This window comes from Vanacampus margaritifer, chromosome 17 (assembly GCF_051991255.1).
Source record: "Vanacampus margaritifer isolate UIUO_Vmar chromosome 17, RoL_Vmar_1.0, whole genome shotgun sequence".
In the NCBI taxonomy this organism is placed as follows: Eukaryota; Metazoa; Chordata; class Actinopteri; order Syngnathiformes; family Syngnathidae; genus Vanacampus; species Vanacampus margaritifer.
In genome coordinates this window covers 16,585,017-16,605,593 of record NC_135448.1, presented here as the reverse complement: position 1 = coordinate 16,605,593, position 20,577 = coordinate 16,585,017, and the positions used below count along the sequence as shown (strand labels likewise).

Here is a 20,577-nt window from a genome sequence, read left to right as displayed (position 1 = left end):
GAAAAGAGAATGCGAGTCCTACGAGGCATCGGCGGATTTAAAAACTCACGCTGAATTGAAATTTAACAGTTGGGGTGAATATAAATTGCAGCATAAATTCCATTGCACTCTTTTTGTAAGAATTACAAAACGAAAAAATAAGCACGGAAATTCATTTCAGCTGCTCATTGAAATTTGCCAGCGTTGTGTATCCATTCAGCTTCAATGGCGTGCCGCATTTAAATGAGAAAACAGCTCAGCTCCCTGAAGAGGCGGTAATGATCTCTGGCTGTCTGATTTTATGTTGGCGCATTTACATAAAAATGTTATGCCAGGAGATGAGGAAAATTAGCCCTTTTTTTGAAGACCATTGCTAAAAATACTGTGGATGTTGCAACACAACGGCAACATGTGTTGTTGAATGCTGATTTAAGATGCCCCGCAGCGTGTAAAGTACTTGAGCTCCATTTTCGCTTTTTAAAAAAAAAAAAAAAAACAATCGTACTAAACCTCTGAAAGAGAAGAACGATGAAAACTGACCAGAGAACGCCGTTGTTTTGTTGATCCAATTCAGCCGCTTGTTTTGAACGCAGTCGGAGGAGATTAAAGTGGCTGAAAACCACAAGATGATCTCCAATTCATTCCCCTCTTTAATGTTGAGATTAAAACGCGTTCTCGCGTAAGATGACTTTTTTGTTCGAGCGGCGCAAAATACCGTGGAAAAATATATCCACATTATGTTGGACAAACAATGGCGAGCCCACGTTCTTCTTGCGAGGCGCTAAAGCCAATATTGAGGCCACGCTTGTCCTGGCTGGTCCAAAAGAAGGCATCTAAATTCAATTTGCTTGAACAGAGATATTGTGTTGTCAAACTGGCCTTGGTTGTGTTTATTTCTTTGCTTGATGGTTCAATACGCTGCTGCTCAAGGTCACCGTCTTTGTGTGTGTGTGAGTGTGCCGGCGCAGGTCGGTCACTCGCTTGCTTTCTTTGCTCCCTTTCTTTCCCGCAAACACACACATTCCAAAACAAGCAGGACCTCCGTGTGAGTGACAAGCCGTGTTGCCGAGCAGAATTGTGCGTGTAAGCAGGAGTTAGGTTCGGGGGGTGGACGTCAGGGCAAAACCTATTAATATGTCTGAGCCTGCATCTCCAAATCTTGTTACTCTGAACTGATGCAACAGGAATGCAATAGGACGAGACACCCCCCCCCCTCACCCTCCCTTCCTCCCCTCCATCCATCCTCCCTCTCTCTTCTCCAAGGCTTTCTCTGCCTCTCTTGCCCACTTACTCGCCACCTGCACTATCGCAGCGCTTCGTTCCTTGCCTCTGGACACACTATCTCCCTCTATTGTTCCAATTCCCATCTGAAAATCTCTTTCTCTCAATCCACAGCACTGTTGCTAGGCACCCTCCAAGCCTTTTCATTCCCTGTCTTCCTTAAGTAAAATGTTTCTCTGCTGGTTTTTTTTTTCTTCCCGTATTTAGTTTCTTAGAATTTGTTAGAAAGAACCTGAGAGGATGCCTTTTTTTGTAGTGGTGTATTTTAGCTCAATGTGAATATACAGCTGCCAATGTGAAACAAACAGCAGAAATGATACACGGATAGATTAAAAAAAAAAAAAAAAAAAAAGACTGAAAAAATCATTTTCCAATGAAAAATAGCACGGTGGGAAACGAAAAAAAACACAATAAATAAATGTGGCTAAAAAAAACTAACAGGACTGCCATGCCAAATTGGAGACTGTTGACTTTTTTTTAAACAACCACATGCTGTGCCAAAGTGCTCTACAAAAGATAGGAAGTGTGATAATGCATAGACTTCACTCTCCCCAGCCACTTCATCCAGCGTTTCTGCCGAGGTCATAGTCTCTCCAGTGTGTCCTGGGTCTTCCCCCTATTCTCCTTCCAGTAGTTTGTGCCCGGAACACCTTACCAGGGAGGCATCCAGGAAGTATCTTAAACAGATGCCCAAGCCCTAGCCACTTCATCTGGCATCAGCTTGTATTATGCAGAGTGCAAAGACTTGTGGCGACTGAGGATATCGGTCAATTTGAGTTGAAAATAGCTTTCTAATTGCCTATAGATGCCACAAGATAGTGATAAAGCAGTACTTTTGTGAAAATTAAGCTCCTCAACTGATTTTAACATAGTTCCTTGGCAAACAAGATACCACATAACGGCACATGAATACTTTACGCCAGATGAAGCTCCTAAACTTAATGACTTCCCAAAGAGGTTTTTAACTCATTTACTGCCAATGACAGCTATTTCATTCATTTTAATTATTTCTATTAGTTTAAAAAAATATATCCACTTTCGCTAACAAGAGTATGAAAACCTAGGGAATTTTTTTTTTGTAAATTTATAACAGATATAAAATTTGTGATTAATCGTTAGTTAACTAGTGAAGTTATGTAATTAATTACAATTAAAAAATGTCATCGCCTGAGGGCCTAATAAAAAAAATAAAATAAGGGCCATTTAATCGTAATTAATCGCATGATAATTTTATATCCATTATTAATGTGCAATAAAAAATATATAGGTTTTCATTAAAAAAAATGAAATAAAATGAAAAATTGTTAAACTAATAGAAATGGTTCACATGAATTTTTGACGTCTATAGTCGTCAATGGCAGCGAATGAGTTAATTGCCAATAAATGCCACAGGATAGTGATAAGGCACTACTTATGTCGAAATGAAACTCCTCAACTCAGTTGAACATAGTTCCTATAACTTTAGCCCGAGCACAAAAACAGTAAATTAGATGACATTTTCAACGAGTAATGTGTTCTTTTCACCAAGTCCAAGCCATGAATATACAGCGGTCGAATCTCACTGGACCACTATCGTTACTGTGGGCAAAGTGCCATGACAAAATCGCATCGGGATTCTCACCCCAGTTCTGTTTCCATTTGAACAAATCCTGTTCATGTTGGGTGGAAAGCACGGAGAATACCGAGCTGAAAGCACTGCTATCTCCCCATCACCGGGCCATGTTACTAATATATGTCGGCTGATATCTTTTAGCCTCCGTGTCAAGTCAGAGCCATGTCAAAGGCACACTGGTGACATATCTTTCTTCCCGGTGGGGAAACCAGTCCGTCTTATTCCTCCCGCACTTACAACAGACTTTGCCTCTTTGCCTGGAGTCTCGCCACTGTAGGGATTTGGCTAATACTCTGTATTCCCAACATGGATGGCCAGGGTTTTCCTTAAGGCACATAAATCCCCCCTGTGGTGAGCGTCTATCTATGCGCAGGCTACCATCCATTGTCACAACTCCACAAGACCGCTTGCTCTCTCTCTGGGGAGCGAGAGGGGCTTGTCTCAATAGTTGGGTAAGTTATGAACAGTGCCAGTCCCCTCTTCCGCAATTAGAATGCACGGCGGGCAGGGTTGGACACCGGTGAGGCCTATATCATTTTTTATTGATCTCAAACACCCCGTATGCATTGAAATCCATTGTTTGGCCAAAATGTGACATTTATTAATGATGAACTACTTCATCGTGTGATTAAATGTGTTGTTTTATGGCGATGGCGTAATTGAAGGAAGGCACGATAAAAGTTGCCTCAGGCTTTCTTTCTTCCTTTTCAATGGCAGAATGTACACGGGGGCTAAGTAAGAGGTAGGCTGCTGGAAATAAGGCGCTCCTTACAACTCCCTTGGCGCGCGCCAGGCAATGCCGCAGCTCTTAGATTTGGAATGTGAGCAGGTATCACACACAGCAGCTGTAAATTGTGTCCTGTCTGGGAAATCACTGGAATAACGCGACTCCACAAGTCATAAATCTGGCTCAAATTGGTCTTATATGCGGTCAAATAAAGCACTGGAGTGCCAGCGCCTGCACATTAGAATGTCTGCTCACTCCTGGTTGGATGGAGGGATGCGGGGAAGGCAGAATATATGAAAAAAAAAAAAACAGACAAACATGGAACATAATTTGGGACATGCATTAAACATGACGTGTGAACAAGAAATCATGTCATTTCTCGTATGTTGCCATTAATGTAAAAAATGAGTGAAAATGCAGAGTTAGTTAGTTTTACTCAACTCATGAAAGTGACTCAATAATCTGCAGTACTATTAGTTGTTTTCCACTGAGGATAAATAATATATGCCTAAACAGCAAAGTGATGTGATGGTTTGAATTATGCAATGTGTTTCTATCTTATGAAATAATGGTTTCTTCACACAGAGCCTTGAGGAACACCACTTAGTCATGTTTTTTTGCCACACGAAAGAAAGCATGTCCCAAAACGAAATCAAAACATTTTGAATACTGTCTGAAGGTCAAAACTAGAACCACTACGTATCAAAAACTAAAAATGGCTTTTAAATTCAAACTTTTTCCTTGGCTCATACCGCACCGGACAAGAAAAAACAAATATTCCTTACACCGTTTTAATCTTGGGGTCACTTTCACCCAGATTTGGTCTCAAGTTAGTTTTTTCGGTTTTGTTTTTGTAGAAATAAGTATTTTGACAATATTCACACTAATTATTAAACTGTAAAGTAATCATTTCTTAAGGAAATCTGAGCGCAATTTATTTTGCAACAACTCCCAAATAAACAGCCACATTTCAAAATCAGTTGTCAGTGCCCCCAGTGGTTAAAATGAGCAACAACAGTTGATTTTAGTGAAAAACTGCAGTTTGTGTTCTGTCCTCCTGGGCCAGATTGAACTGCGTGATGGGCCAGTTCTGGCCCCCGGGCCGCATGTTTGACACCCGTGTGGCTGCCCTGTGCACGTTTCCAGCATAAATCACAGAGAATTGAACTTACAAGCGAGTTATTTGGTTAACTCTTTGAGCTCTGTTCTCTTAGCCAAGTGAAAGAGGCAGCGGCTGCCACTGAGTGCTGAGGAATAACATATTCATTCCTCATTACGGCGAGATTTTACGCTCCAGTCTCACCCGGCCCCGTGCACATCTCCACCTCTGCCTTTGACTTTACTGTACGTCTGCCAGTGTGCGCGCGCGCGCGAGCGAGCGTGTCGGGAGCCGAGCCTGTCTTCAATTATTCACCCATGATGGCTTTTCAACTCAAGACGATCCCCTGGCTCTCGCTTTGCCCCTCCTCACGCTTTCTCCAACTTTCTCCCTTTTTTCCCCCCCCCCTCCACTTTCCTCACTCATTTCGCTCTCGTCTGCTTGCCTTTCATGCCTCGAACCTTCCATCCTGCGCTCTGCATCCCTATTTACATCTCCGGCAATCTTGAGGTATCCCGTTTGACAAGTGATGGGTGTGCGTCTCTCTCACCCCCCACCCCCCTCGACCCTTCCAACCTAGCTCGGCGAACTCTCCACCTTCCGCGCGCACAATTTCCTCTCATGTCAGGGCGAACCTGTAGGCATCCCGCGTGCCACTTTTGATCATTGCGTTTGCCGGGAAGCCTCATCGCCTTGCTCTGCCTTGGAGGCAGGGAGGGAAAGAAGAAAGAAAGGAAGGCAGAAGAGAGGAAAGTAATTTCTAGTCTGGGGAGCTCTTGCCGAGCTGGCACATGCCGCTCTCAGGCAATAAACAAAACAATGGTTGACAGACCTGTTGTACATGCGGCGTGTTTTTGAAATGACAAACTTTTTTTTTTTCCTCAGTTATTCAAAGTATTTGAAGAGATTGAAGGAAAATACATTTGTTGCAGTTATTGCAAACACATGAATTGCTACATAATATTAACTCATTGACTGCCATTGACGGCTATAGACGTCAAAAATTAATTTGAACTATTTCTATTAGTTTAACATTTTTTCCACGTTTGTCAACAAGAGCATGAAAACTTTTTTTTTTTATTGTACATTTAGAACAGATATAAAATTAATTTATAATAAATTAATTACGTCGCCTGACGCGATTAAAAAAAAAAATTAGGGGCGTCAGGCAATTAAAAATTTTAATCGTAATTAATCGCATGACTTCACTAGTTAACTCACGATTAGTCACAAATGTTATATCTGTTCTAAATGAACAATAAAAAAAATTCTAGGTTTCCATAATCTTGTTAACAAAAGTGGAAAACAGTGTTAAACTAATAGAAATAGTTCAAATGAGTTTTTGACGTCTATAGCCGTCAATGGCAGTCAATGAGTTAAGGTCTCTCTTCCCACCCATCATGTCGTTTGTTATATGCCTATTTGTGAGTGAGCTCTTATGCAACAGTGTGGCTAATTTACATACCGTCTTGGGTGGCTGAAGATCCAGACACTTTCAATCAAGTCCTGCCGCTGGTCTAAAATATCTGAAACACAATCAAGCAGAGGCCAAAAAGGTAAGCTGAGCTGCGTATGGTTTTGTTGAATGTACAGATTAGCATTAGATAACTGCAAAATGATCAGTAAGAGTCTCCAAAATGCCGTCGCATGTGCGTCCGAATGCATCAACCGCATCAATCTAATGCATGGATGAGAATGAGGGGAGCTGCTTCAATTGGCCATGAGTCGACTGCATCCCATCCCGCAGTGGTGCAAAATATCCTAATCCAGGGGTGGCTAGTTCGGTCCTCGAGAGCCACTATCCAGCCTGTTTCTCTCCACTAACACACCTGATTCGCGATCAGGATCGTTATCAGGCTTCTTCCAAAGCTTGCCGATGAGCTGATCATTAGATTCAGCAAGATGAAGGAGGGAGACATGGAAAACAGGCTGGATAGTGGTTCTCGAAGGTCCGAACTTGGTCACCCCTGTAAATCTGTGCGTTCGTCAAGCAAAAGTACTAAAAGAAAGGGAACCTGCGCAAAAAAAAAAAAAAAAAAATTATTAATAGCTTTTTTTCTTCCTCTGTATCTTCCACTCAGAAATGTGACACAAAATGACTCAAATATAATTAGACGACATTCTCAATCAGTGGCGCTAGTGTAATGAGTGGCATGCACGACAGTCTAATGATTGGATGGGCGGCGACCGAAAAGCTGCAGTCAGAATGTGTGTCAAGTATTACCGAAAACATAACTGCAAACGACAACCAAAGTAATAAACGGATTGTTCAGCAAATCCCGAACCAAAAATCTTTGAAACATAACGTGATGGGAATTTTTGCTCTCGTCCAACTAAAACATTAGCGGCTCATCTGGGATTTCGGATGCGTTATTATGAGATTATGGTTTCCGCGCACACTTAGCCAGTAGACTAATTTGTGCCCGAAATGGCGCCTTGAGGAACACCACATAGCATGTTTTGAGAAAGCTGCCAGAAATTTTTTTTAAAAACATTTTTGAATGGTGCCAGACGGCCCAACCCAGAATGGATCATTATGTTTGTCCATTGCAGCACCAGGATCAAATAATACAAAAATAATACAAGTTAAGCCGATGTGGTTGTCATTTCCACTTTTCGCACACTTTATTTTCTCCGCTCCTTTCAAAATTCCATCTAGTACTACCCCCCATTTCGGTACAAAAGCCCGTCGGTGAGTAATCACATTACAGACTCCGAGCCTTGTTCGCATTCACATTTTGGCAAGGACCGACCATTTTCTGGGTGAATGGCCGTGCATGCTGAAATGGTTGTTAAGAGCAGGATATCTGCCCGTTCGGACCAGAGCTTCATCAGTCACTCTGTCATTATGCAGCACACACACACACGTCACAGCACACACTAAGTGTTGCACTGTGTGTTTTGGCAGGTCACACTGAGCCTCACGGGCCAACCCGAGTTGGCTCGGCGAGGGTTGCGAAACCTCACAGTGCAACCTATGGTCGTTTAAACGCATCGACGACCAACTGCGGTGCATTTACGCATGCAATTATGCACATGAGGAGCCAAGAGGTAATCCGTGCCATGTCACTGCCGCTGTCGACGGCAATTTGGGTGGCAATGTCATGACTCACAATAAATTGTATATATCTGCAAGGGCTGGGTATCGGTTCTAATTTTCTCAATCGATTTCGATTTTTCCCCGATTTGATTCCATTCACGTCAGTTCAATCTGATATCCATTTAGCATGGAACATCGATTCTTCTTAAACATCAAGGACATGATAAAAACACCACAAATATGACATTTTAATACTAAAGTAAATTTTGCAGAGAATGTAGCTGGTCAAATGATTTAGTTTATTAATTAAATTAACACACACATAAAAAAAAGGTGGCTCAAAAATGGACCAATCCTCTATTTTGAGTCAAGAAATGGGTATTTTAGTGTAAAACAATTCATAAATATGAGACAAATGCTTTACTTGGGTCAAAAAATTGGTATTTGTATACAACAACCGAGAAAGTTAAAAAAGTGGATTGTTCCATTTTGGATCCATAATTGTTACTTTTGGCTCAACTCTTTTTAGAATGCATGTTATAATGACTTAAGTGTTACACAAACATCATAAATAAAAACTAAAAAGATTCTTTCTTTTTTTTTTTTTTTTCCCAGGAGAGCTCAGTATTGTTCATTCGATTTGACATCATCATTGCTCTTCTTTTTTAAAAAAAACAAATAAATTTAAAAAATTTAATAAATGTTTTTTTTTTTTTTAAATATATATACATATATATATACATATACACACATATATATATACTGTATATATATATATATATATATTTTTTTTTTTTTGTACGTGGGTGAGAATGTGTATGTGCGTGTGTGTGTGTGTGCGTGCGAGCGTGTGTGTATTCATCAGTTCACCTAAAGCCCATTAAAAAAAAATCCCATACTAATAATATAATATAATAATAAATTGCCAAATGCAGAAACATCAATGTAAGTTATCACGATGTAGTGGCTCTCGCTAACAAACAGAATTAAGTAACCGGAATGAGGTTAAAAAATTCTATATACGTAGACCATGTTTCTATAAATTTTGGTATAATATTTGGTTTTTATTTGAGGCAGATATTTTTTCCATAAAAATGTGATTTATAATGAGGTTAGACCATTGGTCGATATTCAGAGTTTGTTTATTTTTCCAGTTAACAAGAATTGTTTTTTTAGCGATAGTAAGGGCTACAAGTGTAGAGTGAAATTGTTTATGTGGTAAGTCAGTTGTTGTTAGGTCACCGAGCAAACACAAGTTTGGAGATAAAGGTATCCTACAGTCCAAAATAGCGGAAAGTTTTTCTAAGACTTTAGTCCAGAAATACATAACCGGAGTACATAACCATAAAGCATGAACATAAGTGTCTGTAGTGTTTTGTAAGCATTGGAGACAAATGTCGGAGTCTGAGAGTCCCATTTTCTTCATCATATATTGAGTAATGTATGTTCTGTGAATAATTTTATATTGGATAAGTTGTAAATTTGTGTGTTTTGTCATTTTAAATGCGTTTTCACAAACTTGAATCCAAAAGTCAGGTTCCGGTGCTATAGACAAGTCTGTCTCCCATTTCGAGATGGGTAAAGACATTTTATCAGTATATGAAAGTAACTTATATATTTTTGAAAGTTTTTTTGTTGTTGTCGGAGAAAGCTTGTTAATATCTTTAGCTAAAACAGGCGGTTGGAGCGTACCCCGGAGTGTTGGAATTTTTTTCTTTATCATATTTTTAACTTGTAGATAATGTAAAAAAATTCAGTTTTTTATAACTAACTGACTAACTGTAAAACTAAAAAGATTCTAAAGTGTCTTAAAGTGCAATAGGTCAGGTCTTCCATAAATGTAGAAAATACTAATAATAATAATTTATAATAATTTCAAGAACACAGTATGATACGAAAAAATGTCCTTTAAAATTCTATTTTCTCAAGAATTTATGGGGGAAAAAAATATTAAAATAATTGATTCATGGTTTTATCAATCGATATTGAGCGCTAAAATGAAAATCGATGAAATTGATTCAATATCGATTTTTTTTAAACCCAGCCCTACAAATCCGCTGTCGATTTTTAACAAACTCAACTCATTGGGCCACCTCATTAGGTACACCTGCGCAATTCAATACAAGAACTGGTTGAAAAAAATATTGTTGATGCCGCGACAATTAATAAAACGAAATAAAGGAAAATGGTAGATAACACAATTCCAGTGTTCTACAGTCAAGTGAGTGTAATCAAGCAAGCTGCTCGAGGTGGTGCAGACAGCACAGATTGCCTGATTTTTGGGAAAGTGATTCAGCCTCGGCTAAAGAAGGACTCTGCGCCTCTCGCTTTGCTGCGCCAGGCTCAATGTGGCAGACAGATGAGTCATGAAGTGTCCCGGAGCCGCACGACAGCGACAGGCTGTGCGGACGACAGCCAGGAGAGGCGCAACGAGAGGTCGGACAAAAGGGGAGGACGAGGAGGGGGGTGGGGGGTGGTGGGGTGGCGAGAGAACACCTGTCCGCTTCTTGTGGAAGACCATTTTCTTTTTGGTTGATATTTCCTGACAATGATGTCATCTTATTTGCAAAACAATATGAAATACCACACAAATGCAAGGATTGAGAAGTCACCGATACTAAGTACTGATACCACTAGTACTTTTGATACATAAACCCCCCCCCCCCAATTTATTTATTTATTTAAAAATAAATAAAAATGACCTATTTAACCCAATATAGGATTTACAGCAATTCTCTATTCTTTTAATTTATAGTTCCTGATTGCAAAACGGCCACAAGAGGGCGGCCGATACGGATATCGAGTACTGTTGTGGCTCAGTTTGCCAACACCACATGACCAAACCCAGAAAACAGGTGAGCCATAATTGGCCGCTACCCGTTTCTTGATCTCCTGTGATGTCGATTTCAGTTGACAGACAGCAAGTCTTGGAAAGTTTTTAGCAACGGTGGAGCCCAACCCAAGACACGCTTAGGACCGCCCCTTCATTTGAATACCATTTCGACCTGACAGAGCGTCTGCAGCGTGAAATAAATAAATGTGAGGGCAGGGCGTATTTATTTAGCGATTGATATTTAATTGTATTTATATATTTTTCTTTTTGTATTCATTTAGATTTTTTTTTAATCTGATTTATTTGATTTTTTTTAACTTTTATTTATTTATTCATTTATTTATTTATGGATATATATTTTTTGTAGTTTTTTTTCCATTTATATAAATTTTTTGTTCTTAATTTTTTAACTCTTTGACTGCCAAAAACGTTAAATAACGTTTAGTAAAATCCTATGGAGGAGTGCCAAAGACGTTAAAAGACGTTTTTTTTTTCAAAACAGAGGTGAAACTAACCATTTTCTATTGTTGATTACTGAAAAACGGAATAAGGCAGAAACAAGCTTTTTTTTCTGATGAAAGATGAGAGTCCAATCTTTCATTTGGTAGTATGTGTGTTTCCATAGTCCAAACACATAATTTTCTGTGGACCTTGAAAGATCACTCAAAAATGCTTAAATCGGCTGGCACCCACGGCATCCCTTTTCTGAAAACGTCCGGCAGTCAAAGAGTTAATTGTAATTTTTGTAGTTTTTATTCAGTCATTTATTTATTCCTTTTTTTTGGTCCTCCACACTTATTATACATAGTAAGCACATTGTCATTGTACAGTATCTTTGTTCTCCAAGTTTGCAATCATTTTGTTTCCATTTTTTTTTCATCTTCCGTGCCGTCCGAACCCGCACACAACTCCAGCGATTGCATCACTGCGGAAGCTTTGTTATAGGCCTCGTTGGATTTCATAACTGTTGTTTGGGACTTTCGCCTCATTATGTGTGCACGGAGGGCGGGGGGGTGACTTTTTCTGCATGAGCGTGCATATGTGAGAATGTGATTATGTGCGCTCGTGTGTGTCTGCTCTTTCTAATCTTAGGGGAAACGTGAATATGTGTGCTTCTCTAAAACCTCTGGGCTGAAGTCCCCCCCCCCCCGAGTGCTAACACACCCTGAAACCTCCCGTCACATTTCCCCCGTCTCCCCTTTTGCCCTCTTTAACCACGACACTTTGAATCAAGCAGAAATTAATGCAGATGATGCATTCACTGTCTCATTGTCTCGTTCATTCTGCGGATGGATATCAAGATGACAGCGACGTGGAGAAAACTCCTGACGTGGAGCTTTTAGGGGCGCCGCGGGCTGTTTGTAGTTCCTGTTAGCGCAAATGCAAATATGTGCTTAGAAGACCTCAACTCCGGGCCCCGCGTGTTTCTGTTAAAAATACCGTTTTTTTTTTTTTTTTTACATTTTGCTTTGTGTGCCCGCACAGTAATCCACCACCTGGAGAGAGCAGAAAGGGGTTATGGGTAATGCAGGAGCTGCTGTTTGATTGATGAGCCAATCAGAGCAGCACAAAGGATTTCATTAACAGACACCCCTGGCCCAAATCAGCAATCTTCCGCACACGCTTACTTATCGACACTTAAACAGTAGAAAAACATCAACAAAAAACGAATCCGCAGTCACTTTTGCGACGGATGCGTCTGAGGGGGGGTCCGAGTGTTATCACAAAGTCAGCAGTAACGCTGCCTCCATTTCATCAGAACCGGGGCCGAGCGCAACCGGAACGCTCATGGGATCACCCGCTTTCCTTGTTGGAGAAAAAAATAATAATAATTACTGCCACCAGAACTAAAACAACAATTTGAGCTTTTGTCGCGTTCCATTTGATGACTACCAACGGAAAGACGACGGAATTATTTTTGGTTGAAACTAAATGAGTTATAGTTATACGACGGCGTGTGAATATATCTTATTTAGTGGGCGGAGGCAATATTCAATATTGAGAGAAAAAAAAAAACTCTTTATAAAGTGGCAGATTTTCAAGAAAAAAACTTACGACAAATAATGAGAGGATTCATTGGTGGTTAATGGAACATAAAATGAAAAGGCAGGATGGAGGCGGATTCATTCTTAATTTCAACTCTACTCGTCATACACGGCAGCGAGAGCGACAACACTTCCTGATCCCCTGACGAAACACTAACCAATCAGAAGCTAGCAAACTTTAGCACAGCTGGCATGTTCAAAAGGAAGTAAGAAAAAGTAGAAAACTTTTCGAGTCCTACCCCTTTACAAAAGAAAAAAAAACTTAGACATAAACAGCTGCCCTTATACGTGCATAGATATGCCAACAGTATTGTACATTTAATTAATAAGCAAACATTTTTACTGCTATATAAATTTTTTATTGCACTCATATTTGTACTGATTTATACCCGTTACGCTACGTTAAATGCAAATGAATGACGGAGAGCAGCAGATTCAACACGTCAACTTAGCTACAAAAAAAATGTATGAATGTGTAAATAATAATTCTGGAAACGTCAATATTTATTTGAGCAAATTAACCTAAATGCTTGATCCTCATTGTGTGGACCTTCGCTGGCAGTACCCAAACACTTCAAAGTGCTTAACATGATATGGTTAAAGCCATTGCTATCACCGTATTTGAAAACCCGATCGAAAAGTATCGGCATCCGAGTAGTATGCTACGTGTATTTCTCAAGTTTGTGAGTTTCTTTTCTCTCGCAAATCTGCCACTGTATAAAGTCGCAAATTTACAATTTTTATTGCCCCCTGCCCTCTAAAAAAAATATAGATTTATACGTGGCCCTAATACACCGCCGTAGTAGTCGCACCCGTTCCGTTCCGTCTTCAATTCCGCTTATCCGGGGTCGGGTCGCGGGGGGCAGCAGCTTTAGCAGGGAAGCCCGGACTTCCCTCTCCCCAGCCACTTCAGCAAGCTCCTCCGACGGGATCCCAAGGCGAATCCCAGGTCAGCCGAGAGACGTAGTCTCTCCAGCGTGTCCTGGGTCGTCCCCGGGGCCTCCCGCCGGTAGGACATGCCCGGAACACCTCCCCAGGGAGGCGTTCAGGAGGCATCCGAACCAGATGCCCGAGCCACCTCAACTGGTTCCTCTCAGTGGGGGTAGTCACACCCTGTGAGCCTTTTTTTTTTTTTTTTTTTTTTTTAAATGTTCCTGAAACTACTACACTAGAACAACAATACGCAATGCGTGGTTATGTGCCATACTTTCTCATTAGTGTGACAGGGGTGTTATTTTAGTGTGCGTGTGCGCTTCGTTATTATTGATTGCCATAATAAGATATGTGGACGTACAGATTATTTGCATCCCTGAGCAGAGTTATTGTTATTGGAGAACTGGGGGGTGGGTGTGATGTGATTATGACGGTCATATCTACATTGCCTGAGGCGAGAGGCTGTCTGCACATGAGTGTGAGTCGGGCGGGAGGGAGGGTTGTGAGGTAGTGGGCGAGAGTGACCGAGCCAAAAAAGCGCATACCTGCATCTGTCCTGCCATTTTCATACCATGTCTACGTTGGCTCGAGCAGATTCCACCTCTGGAATCTATTTAACACGGTTACCAAGGTGACGGCATCCACCGTCAGCTCACGCACGCGCGCGCGTACGCGGCGAAAACAGTGGGAAGTGTGCAAGCGCTCCGATCCCTCTTAATTAGCTCCATTTATTAGCGGCAAATCCGCTAATTAAAGCCGAGCCAACAAACGGCCCAAAGAACGCTATCTGCGTATGCCATATGGAGGCCGGAATGAGGAAGGGACCCAGAAATGACAACATGAATGCACGCGTACAAAGACGTTTCTATTCAAGGGCGTTACATTGACACGTAGTCGGTTGTCTCAAAACGAGCTACTTTCGCGAGGAGCTTTGCGGCGCTGAGAAATAACCAAGCTTAACATGTCCACCCTGTCATAGCGAACGAGCAATTTATTTCATAAACCTTTCAGGAATTTATAATTAATCATGTTGTAATTTTCACCATATGGGTTTGGTATGTAATGTGTTTTCAAGTTTAAAATGTCCACCCTGTCATGGCGAAAGAGCTATTTATTTCATGAACCAAAAATGTGTCATTATTCATCACATGAAGTACTATGTTGTCAAGTTAACGTGTCCAGAAGAGAAAAAAAAAAAAAAGTTAACGTGTCCGCCCTGTCATAAGCGAAATAGCAACTGATTTCATAAACATTTCAGAGATGTGTACTTTTAATCCTGTGTGTAGTACGGTCTTGTGCTTTACATGTCCACCCTGTCATAGTGAAAGAGCAATTTTTTTTCATCAATTTGTCAGAAATTTGTAGATTTCATCACACTGTATGTGTGCAGGAATGTGTTGTTGAGCCTACCATGTCCACCCTGTCATAGCAAAAGAGCAACTGATTACATAAACCTCGGAAATGTGTAATGTTCATCATGTGTGTGCAGTAAAGCTTAACATGTCCACTCAAAAAAAACTTTCAGAAATTTGTCCTTTTCATCATGTTTGTAGCAATGTGAAGTCAACTTGTCCACCCTGTCGTAGTGAAAGAACAATTGATTTTTTTAAAAAATAATAAAAACAATTTTTTAAATCAATTTCTTTCACAGGACACAATCCACTCCTTAAATGAATCATGAGGCCAAGTGAATGTTAATCATGCGAAAAATGTCCACCCCATTTACGAAAAATGTCCACCCTGTCATCGTCGGGGATTTGGGTTTTAATGGTGGAGTTAGTGGCAGAAGTGTCACCCAATGCATGGAAGTAGTCTTACAAAAATTATAGTCATTTACAAAAAGGTAAAAAATAATAATAATAATAATAAGAATGCTCAATGAGTAAAAATAATAATAATAATAATTCAGAGTAGCAACAAACATTCACTACAACAGGAAACATGACACGACTAACCGACAGACTAAAACAAGTCATTAAATACAAACCAATTGAGTGGCTGGCGCGATCTGATTGGCTGCCACAAAGAAGAGGGCTGACGAGAAAACCAAATATAGCGCCACCTGTTTCTTTGCCAAGCACTTGACAAACTGTAAAATGTCTCTTCATGTAGACAGATTGCTTTTAACAAAATTACTGTGGATGCATATTTTGAAAGAGATGAAAAAGTAAAAAAAAACCTTTTAAAAATAAGAATCATAGTAACAACCAACCTCAAGGCCGCCAAGCTGAAAAAGCTTTTGTCATTATTATTCTATTAGCTTCCATCTCTTTTAAAAAGGAAAGACCTCAAGTGGCGGAAGTAGGAGAAAATGTGCAAATTGCGTTAAAAGGAAAAGCTTTTGCATTTAAGTTCAGTTAATCTTGTTTTGTTCGGTGGGCGAGCGAAGACGAGATATTTTTTTTTTTTTTAAAGACGTCGCGCTGTGATTGAAATCTCGACATTGATAAATGGAACGAAGGCCTGCTGCGAAGCTTTTCTGTTAGCCCGAGCCGCTCACCCTGCCCGCCTCCATCCCCTTCCTTCCGCCCTGTGTCCATCTTTTTTTTTTTTTTAAAGAGACAAGATGAATGGGAACAAACCAAACAGCGGGAGACAAAAGGAGTCATCAAAAGTATTACTGGCGAGGAAGATGAGGAACAACAATGATGGCAGACGGCGCTACAAATATGCACAAACACTACTAGCGTCACAGCAGGAGGCCGCACATCATTTTAAAAAAACACTCACAACATTTTTTTTCCCCAACAATCATTACTGGAGTTGATCTGCCGATAAGTTTGTTTTGATGCCGTTTTCACGCATTTTGTTTTTCGGGCCACGTCGGCCGAACGTGTTGACAACATTTTCACGAGAATGCTGTGACTTTATGGACATCCCGAGAAATGATAACCACTAACAATTTTCACTTGAAAACGGATTATTATTATTATTATTACTATTATTTTCCGAAGGTGCTGATAGATTTCCTTAAGACGAGATTCAAACTAGATTCATTTTGATGCAGTTTCTGGTTTGGTCTGTAATATGTGGAAAAATTGGTCTTCCAAAGCATAAACAATCTACTTTCATGGAAAACTACAGAAATCAGAGAATATTTACTGCTGAGGATCTGAAAAAAAAACGAATTTAACTCATTCACTGCCATTGACGGCTATAAACGTCAAAAATTAATTTTAACAATTTCTATTAGTTTAACTTTTTTTCCACTTTTGTTAACAAGAGTATGAAAACCTATAAAAAAATTTTTTAAATAATCTTATTTTATTTTGATTTTTTTTAAAGAAAAGATTATTTAAAATTTGTAATTGTAATTAATCACATGACTTCAATAGTTAACTCACGATTAATCACAAATTTTATATCTGTTCTAAATGTACAATAATTTTCTTCTAGGTTTTCATACTCTTGTTAACAAAAGTGAAAAAAAAAAAAGTTAAACTAATAGAAATAGTTCAAATGATTTTTTTACGTCTATAGCCGTCATTGGCAGTGAATGGCGTAAATTAGTTCCCTGAAGTTAACTTTTTTTTTTTTTTATTGATCTATTATTGGCCATATGATTCTTCAAAATGGCCGATGCCGATATTCGTCAATTCGCTCGGCTGAAAAAAAGCAACCTTTGACCTGATCAAAAGACCATTCCAAGTCTATCCAGATGTGGCTTCCAATCAATGGATGCCTCCACCAATTACTACTGTTACTACGACATTACAGACGGGCACCAAAAAGGGGCAAGTGACCATCATTTTGCCTTTTACAAAATAGAAACTACCGTGACCTCGTGTCCCACGTCAGAGCACGCAACGGGTCCGACATCCGTCTTGGCGACGGTGAATCGAAAATCTCCCCCACCTGCCAACAGCTTCTTAACGTCGCCGCGGGGCACTTTTTTTTTCCGAGGCTATTTTCTGTCTCGTCGTATCTCCACTTTAGTTGTCAGTGGGAGAAGAAGGGGATGCAAAGAATGTTGGGGAAGATTATAGGGAAGGGGCGCAGACACCTTTTCTGCCTCCTCCAGCCTGATGAATGTTGAGAAGCCTTTCAGAGACTTGAGGATTGTTTATCATGCAGCCTCGCCACTCTGTCTAATGGGCTGTGCACGGCTGGCATTTATATGGCGCGCAACATTCAACACCATTGAACATGACCTGTCGTTCATAAGAGAGCTAACCTCCGAGCGGTTACCGGCGCTGAAAGGGGGGGCGAAGGGGTGCGGTGGCGGGGGGGGGGGGGTTAGGGGGGTTAAAGGTATGTGCCGTCTCCCCCGCTGAGCCTTTTCAATTCTTTCCACTCCATTGCTCCGTCCCTCCCCTCTCCTTTCAGCAGACACAGCTGCACTCAGTTGCTCCCCTCAAATCACCGTCTCCATCTATAAGCGGGTTTAAAAAAAAAAAAAAAAAAATCAATACAACACCAAACAATGGCTTATAGGCCTTAGGGTGCAGCGTGCAAAAAGGTCACCGCTATACATTATGTATGGCGGCCGGCTAATGGTCAGTGTGCTTCCCAGACAAATGGACTGTAAGCTTCTCCCCGGCGCGATGAGTACACCGGGGGAGAGGTTCACGCACGCACATACAAAGCGGCACGGGCGCCTATTGGCAGAAATGGATGTAAACAAGTGCGCGTAATCACCAGCATATTCACGCGCGCACACACACACACTCGTGCGCCGGCCTGGCTTTAAAGAGCTTGATGGGCACGTGTGCATTCACAGGCACGTTCACAGAGGCGCGCGCACGCCGTTTGTGGACACATTTCATAATTTAGCCATCAGTGAACACCGAGACAGGTTCAGAGAGCAGCACAGCCACTTATATTTTATATTACCGCTGATGATATATAGCACTTTTTCTTCTTTAAGGGTGTTTCTTCTATTACTAATGTTATTTTTAGACGTTTTTTTTGTTGTTGTTTCTTTTAAAAAAACTATTTGTAAAGCTTATAAAGTTTACAAATCTGGAATTTTGTGTTCTGCAGAACCATATTTGTTGTTACAATAGGAGTAAAACGACTAATATACAGAATGGTGCGGTGCCTTTACAAATTCCCGACCTTGTGAAAGTATCCTGAATGCACCATTTTGCTAGCATAGCAAGCGTGTAAGTGATTGTGCTGTCCTGTTCTTTAACTCATTCACTGCCATTGACGTCCAGAATTCAATATTAATACTATTTAGATTAGTTTATATTTTTTTCCACTTTTATTAACAAGATTATAAAAACCTAGATTTTTTTTATTGTACATTTAAAACAGATATAAAAATTTGTGATTAATCGTGAGTTAACTATTGAAGTCATGCAATTAATTAAATTTTTAAAAAATATATATCGTCTGATGCCCCCAATTTTTAATAATCTTTTCTTTTCTTTTTTAATTAGGAGCAACAGGCAATTATTATTTTTTATTGTAATTAATCACATGACTACACTAGTTAACTCACGATTAATCAAAAAATTTATATTTGTTCTAAACGTACAATAAAAAAAAATTCTAGGTTTTCATACTCTTGTTAACAAGTGGAAAAAATGTGAAACTAATAGAAATAGTTAAATTTTTTACATCTATAGCCGTCAATGGCAGTGAATGAGTTAAGCTTCACTCTTTATAAATAAATAAAAGAAACGAAAGGGAACAGAAAAAAGTCAAAACTTGTTATATCTGCCCCTGAACAACAACAAAAAATCAACACGAAATAAAGACGCTTTCAATGTAACAAAACTATAAAATAATTCAACAGCATGTCCTTGTGCTATATATTTTTTTTCCCAGTAATTGTGCTTTAATACTTTTTTTTTTAAAATACAGATAGAATAAGAATATTTTGTTTTACAAACACTTTGCGCTAAAATACATCGTTCTTTTTGTTTTGTTCTATATTTAGGTGGCACGATATACAATCCCTGAGGTCGCAGGTCAGCCCGGTAAGTCCCACGACGTGTGAAAATAACATAAAAACAAATATGATAGAAAGAACGAAGAATACAAATGTTTACGAGTTCTTTTTGTACTTGCCGAAAAGTGTTCAAGAATATTTTTCATGAGGCCGTGATGATCGCTTTGAGTCATTCAGTTTTAATAGTTCAATGAATAGAACGTTTCGAAATCAAATCATTTTATTAATGATGATTCCAATGTCAATCATAATAATCGTGATAATTAAAAAATAATAATAATAATAAAAAAATCAAAGTAAAATAACACCAGTCAGGTGAGGCTACCAGCTACAAATGGCAGAGTGCACGGTGACCACGGCAACAACAACAACAACAACAACAACAACAAAAACTGAGCTGACTAAATCCATAATTATTGCCCGATAGGAAAGCGGAGAAGATACATCAGTATGATGTGGTAATTGCCTGGACATGCTAGTGGGGGCAGAGAGCGCATTCTTTTTTACAGGAGAGGGAAACAACATGACACGTGTGTGCGTGTGTGTGTGTGTGTGTGTGTGTGTGCGCGCTGGAGACAGAGTTTGACCTTCATGTAGTAATGCTGGAGTTGACACAAGCACGTCTGCGCTGGGACAAGAGCTCAGGTTTAACAGGCATATTGAAAAGGTCAGAGCTGTCACTCAAACTCCCTCGCACACAAAAGATGCACACTCCACTAAAGAGTGCATGTGCATGTCCGCCAGAATACTTGCAAAGTACACACGGAGAGGCGCACGCTCCAAAATTGCTCACCATGTCAAATTAAAATAAGCCTTCTGCTTATTTTGTTAGAAACTCTGATTGGGCACCCCCCTCCCCCCTCCCCCTTTCCCCTAATCACCATATTCTCCTCCATCTTTCCACACCCACTCACAAACAAACCCAGTCAGGGTCATTGGTGACTAAAGTTGTTTTGGTCCATGTCTGGATTTGTGATTGGCTGCTGTGTTGCTAACCAGAGAGAGGAATGAAAAAAAAAAAAAAAAAAAAGCTCCACCTCTCCTCCAACCAGCCCGATAATCTTCCTCCTGATTGGATGATTAAGAGCCTTACTTTCCTTCTTCGGCCTATACCTCTCAAGCATGCAGA

At 40.1% G+C, this 20,577-nt stretch overlaps 1 protein-coding gene across 2 annotated transcripts in view; it reads right to left on the bottom strand.

Moving 5' to 3' along the window:
* The window catches only part of sox4a (SRY-box transcription factor 4a), a 122,109-nt gene that overhangs the window by 43,829 nt on the left and 57,703 nt on the right, over nt 1-20,577 (bottom strand). Inside the window, exon 4 of one of the 2 annotated variants that reach the window (XM_077548328.1) lies at nt 6,164-6,224. The gene's annotated coding sequence lies outside the window, so the exon portion shown is untranslated. Of the gene's footprint in view, nt 1-6,163; nt 6,225-17,804; nt 17,922-20,577 lie in introns of those variants that run through there. The other variant, XR_013288830.1, reaches the window with a different exon arrangement.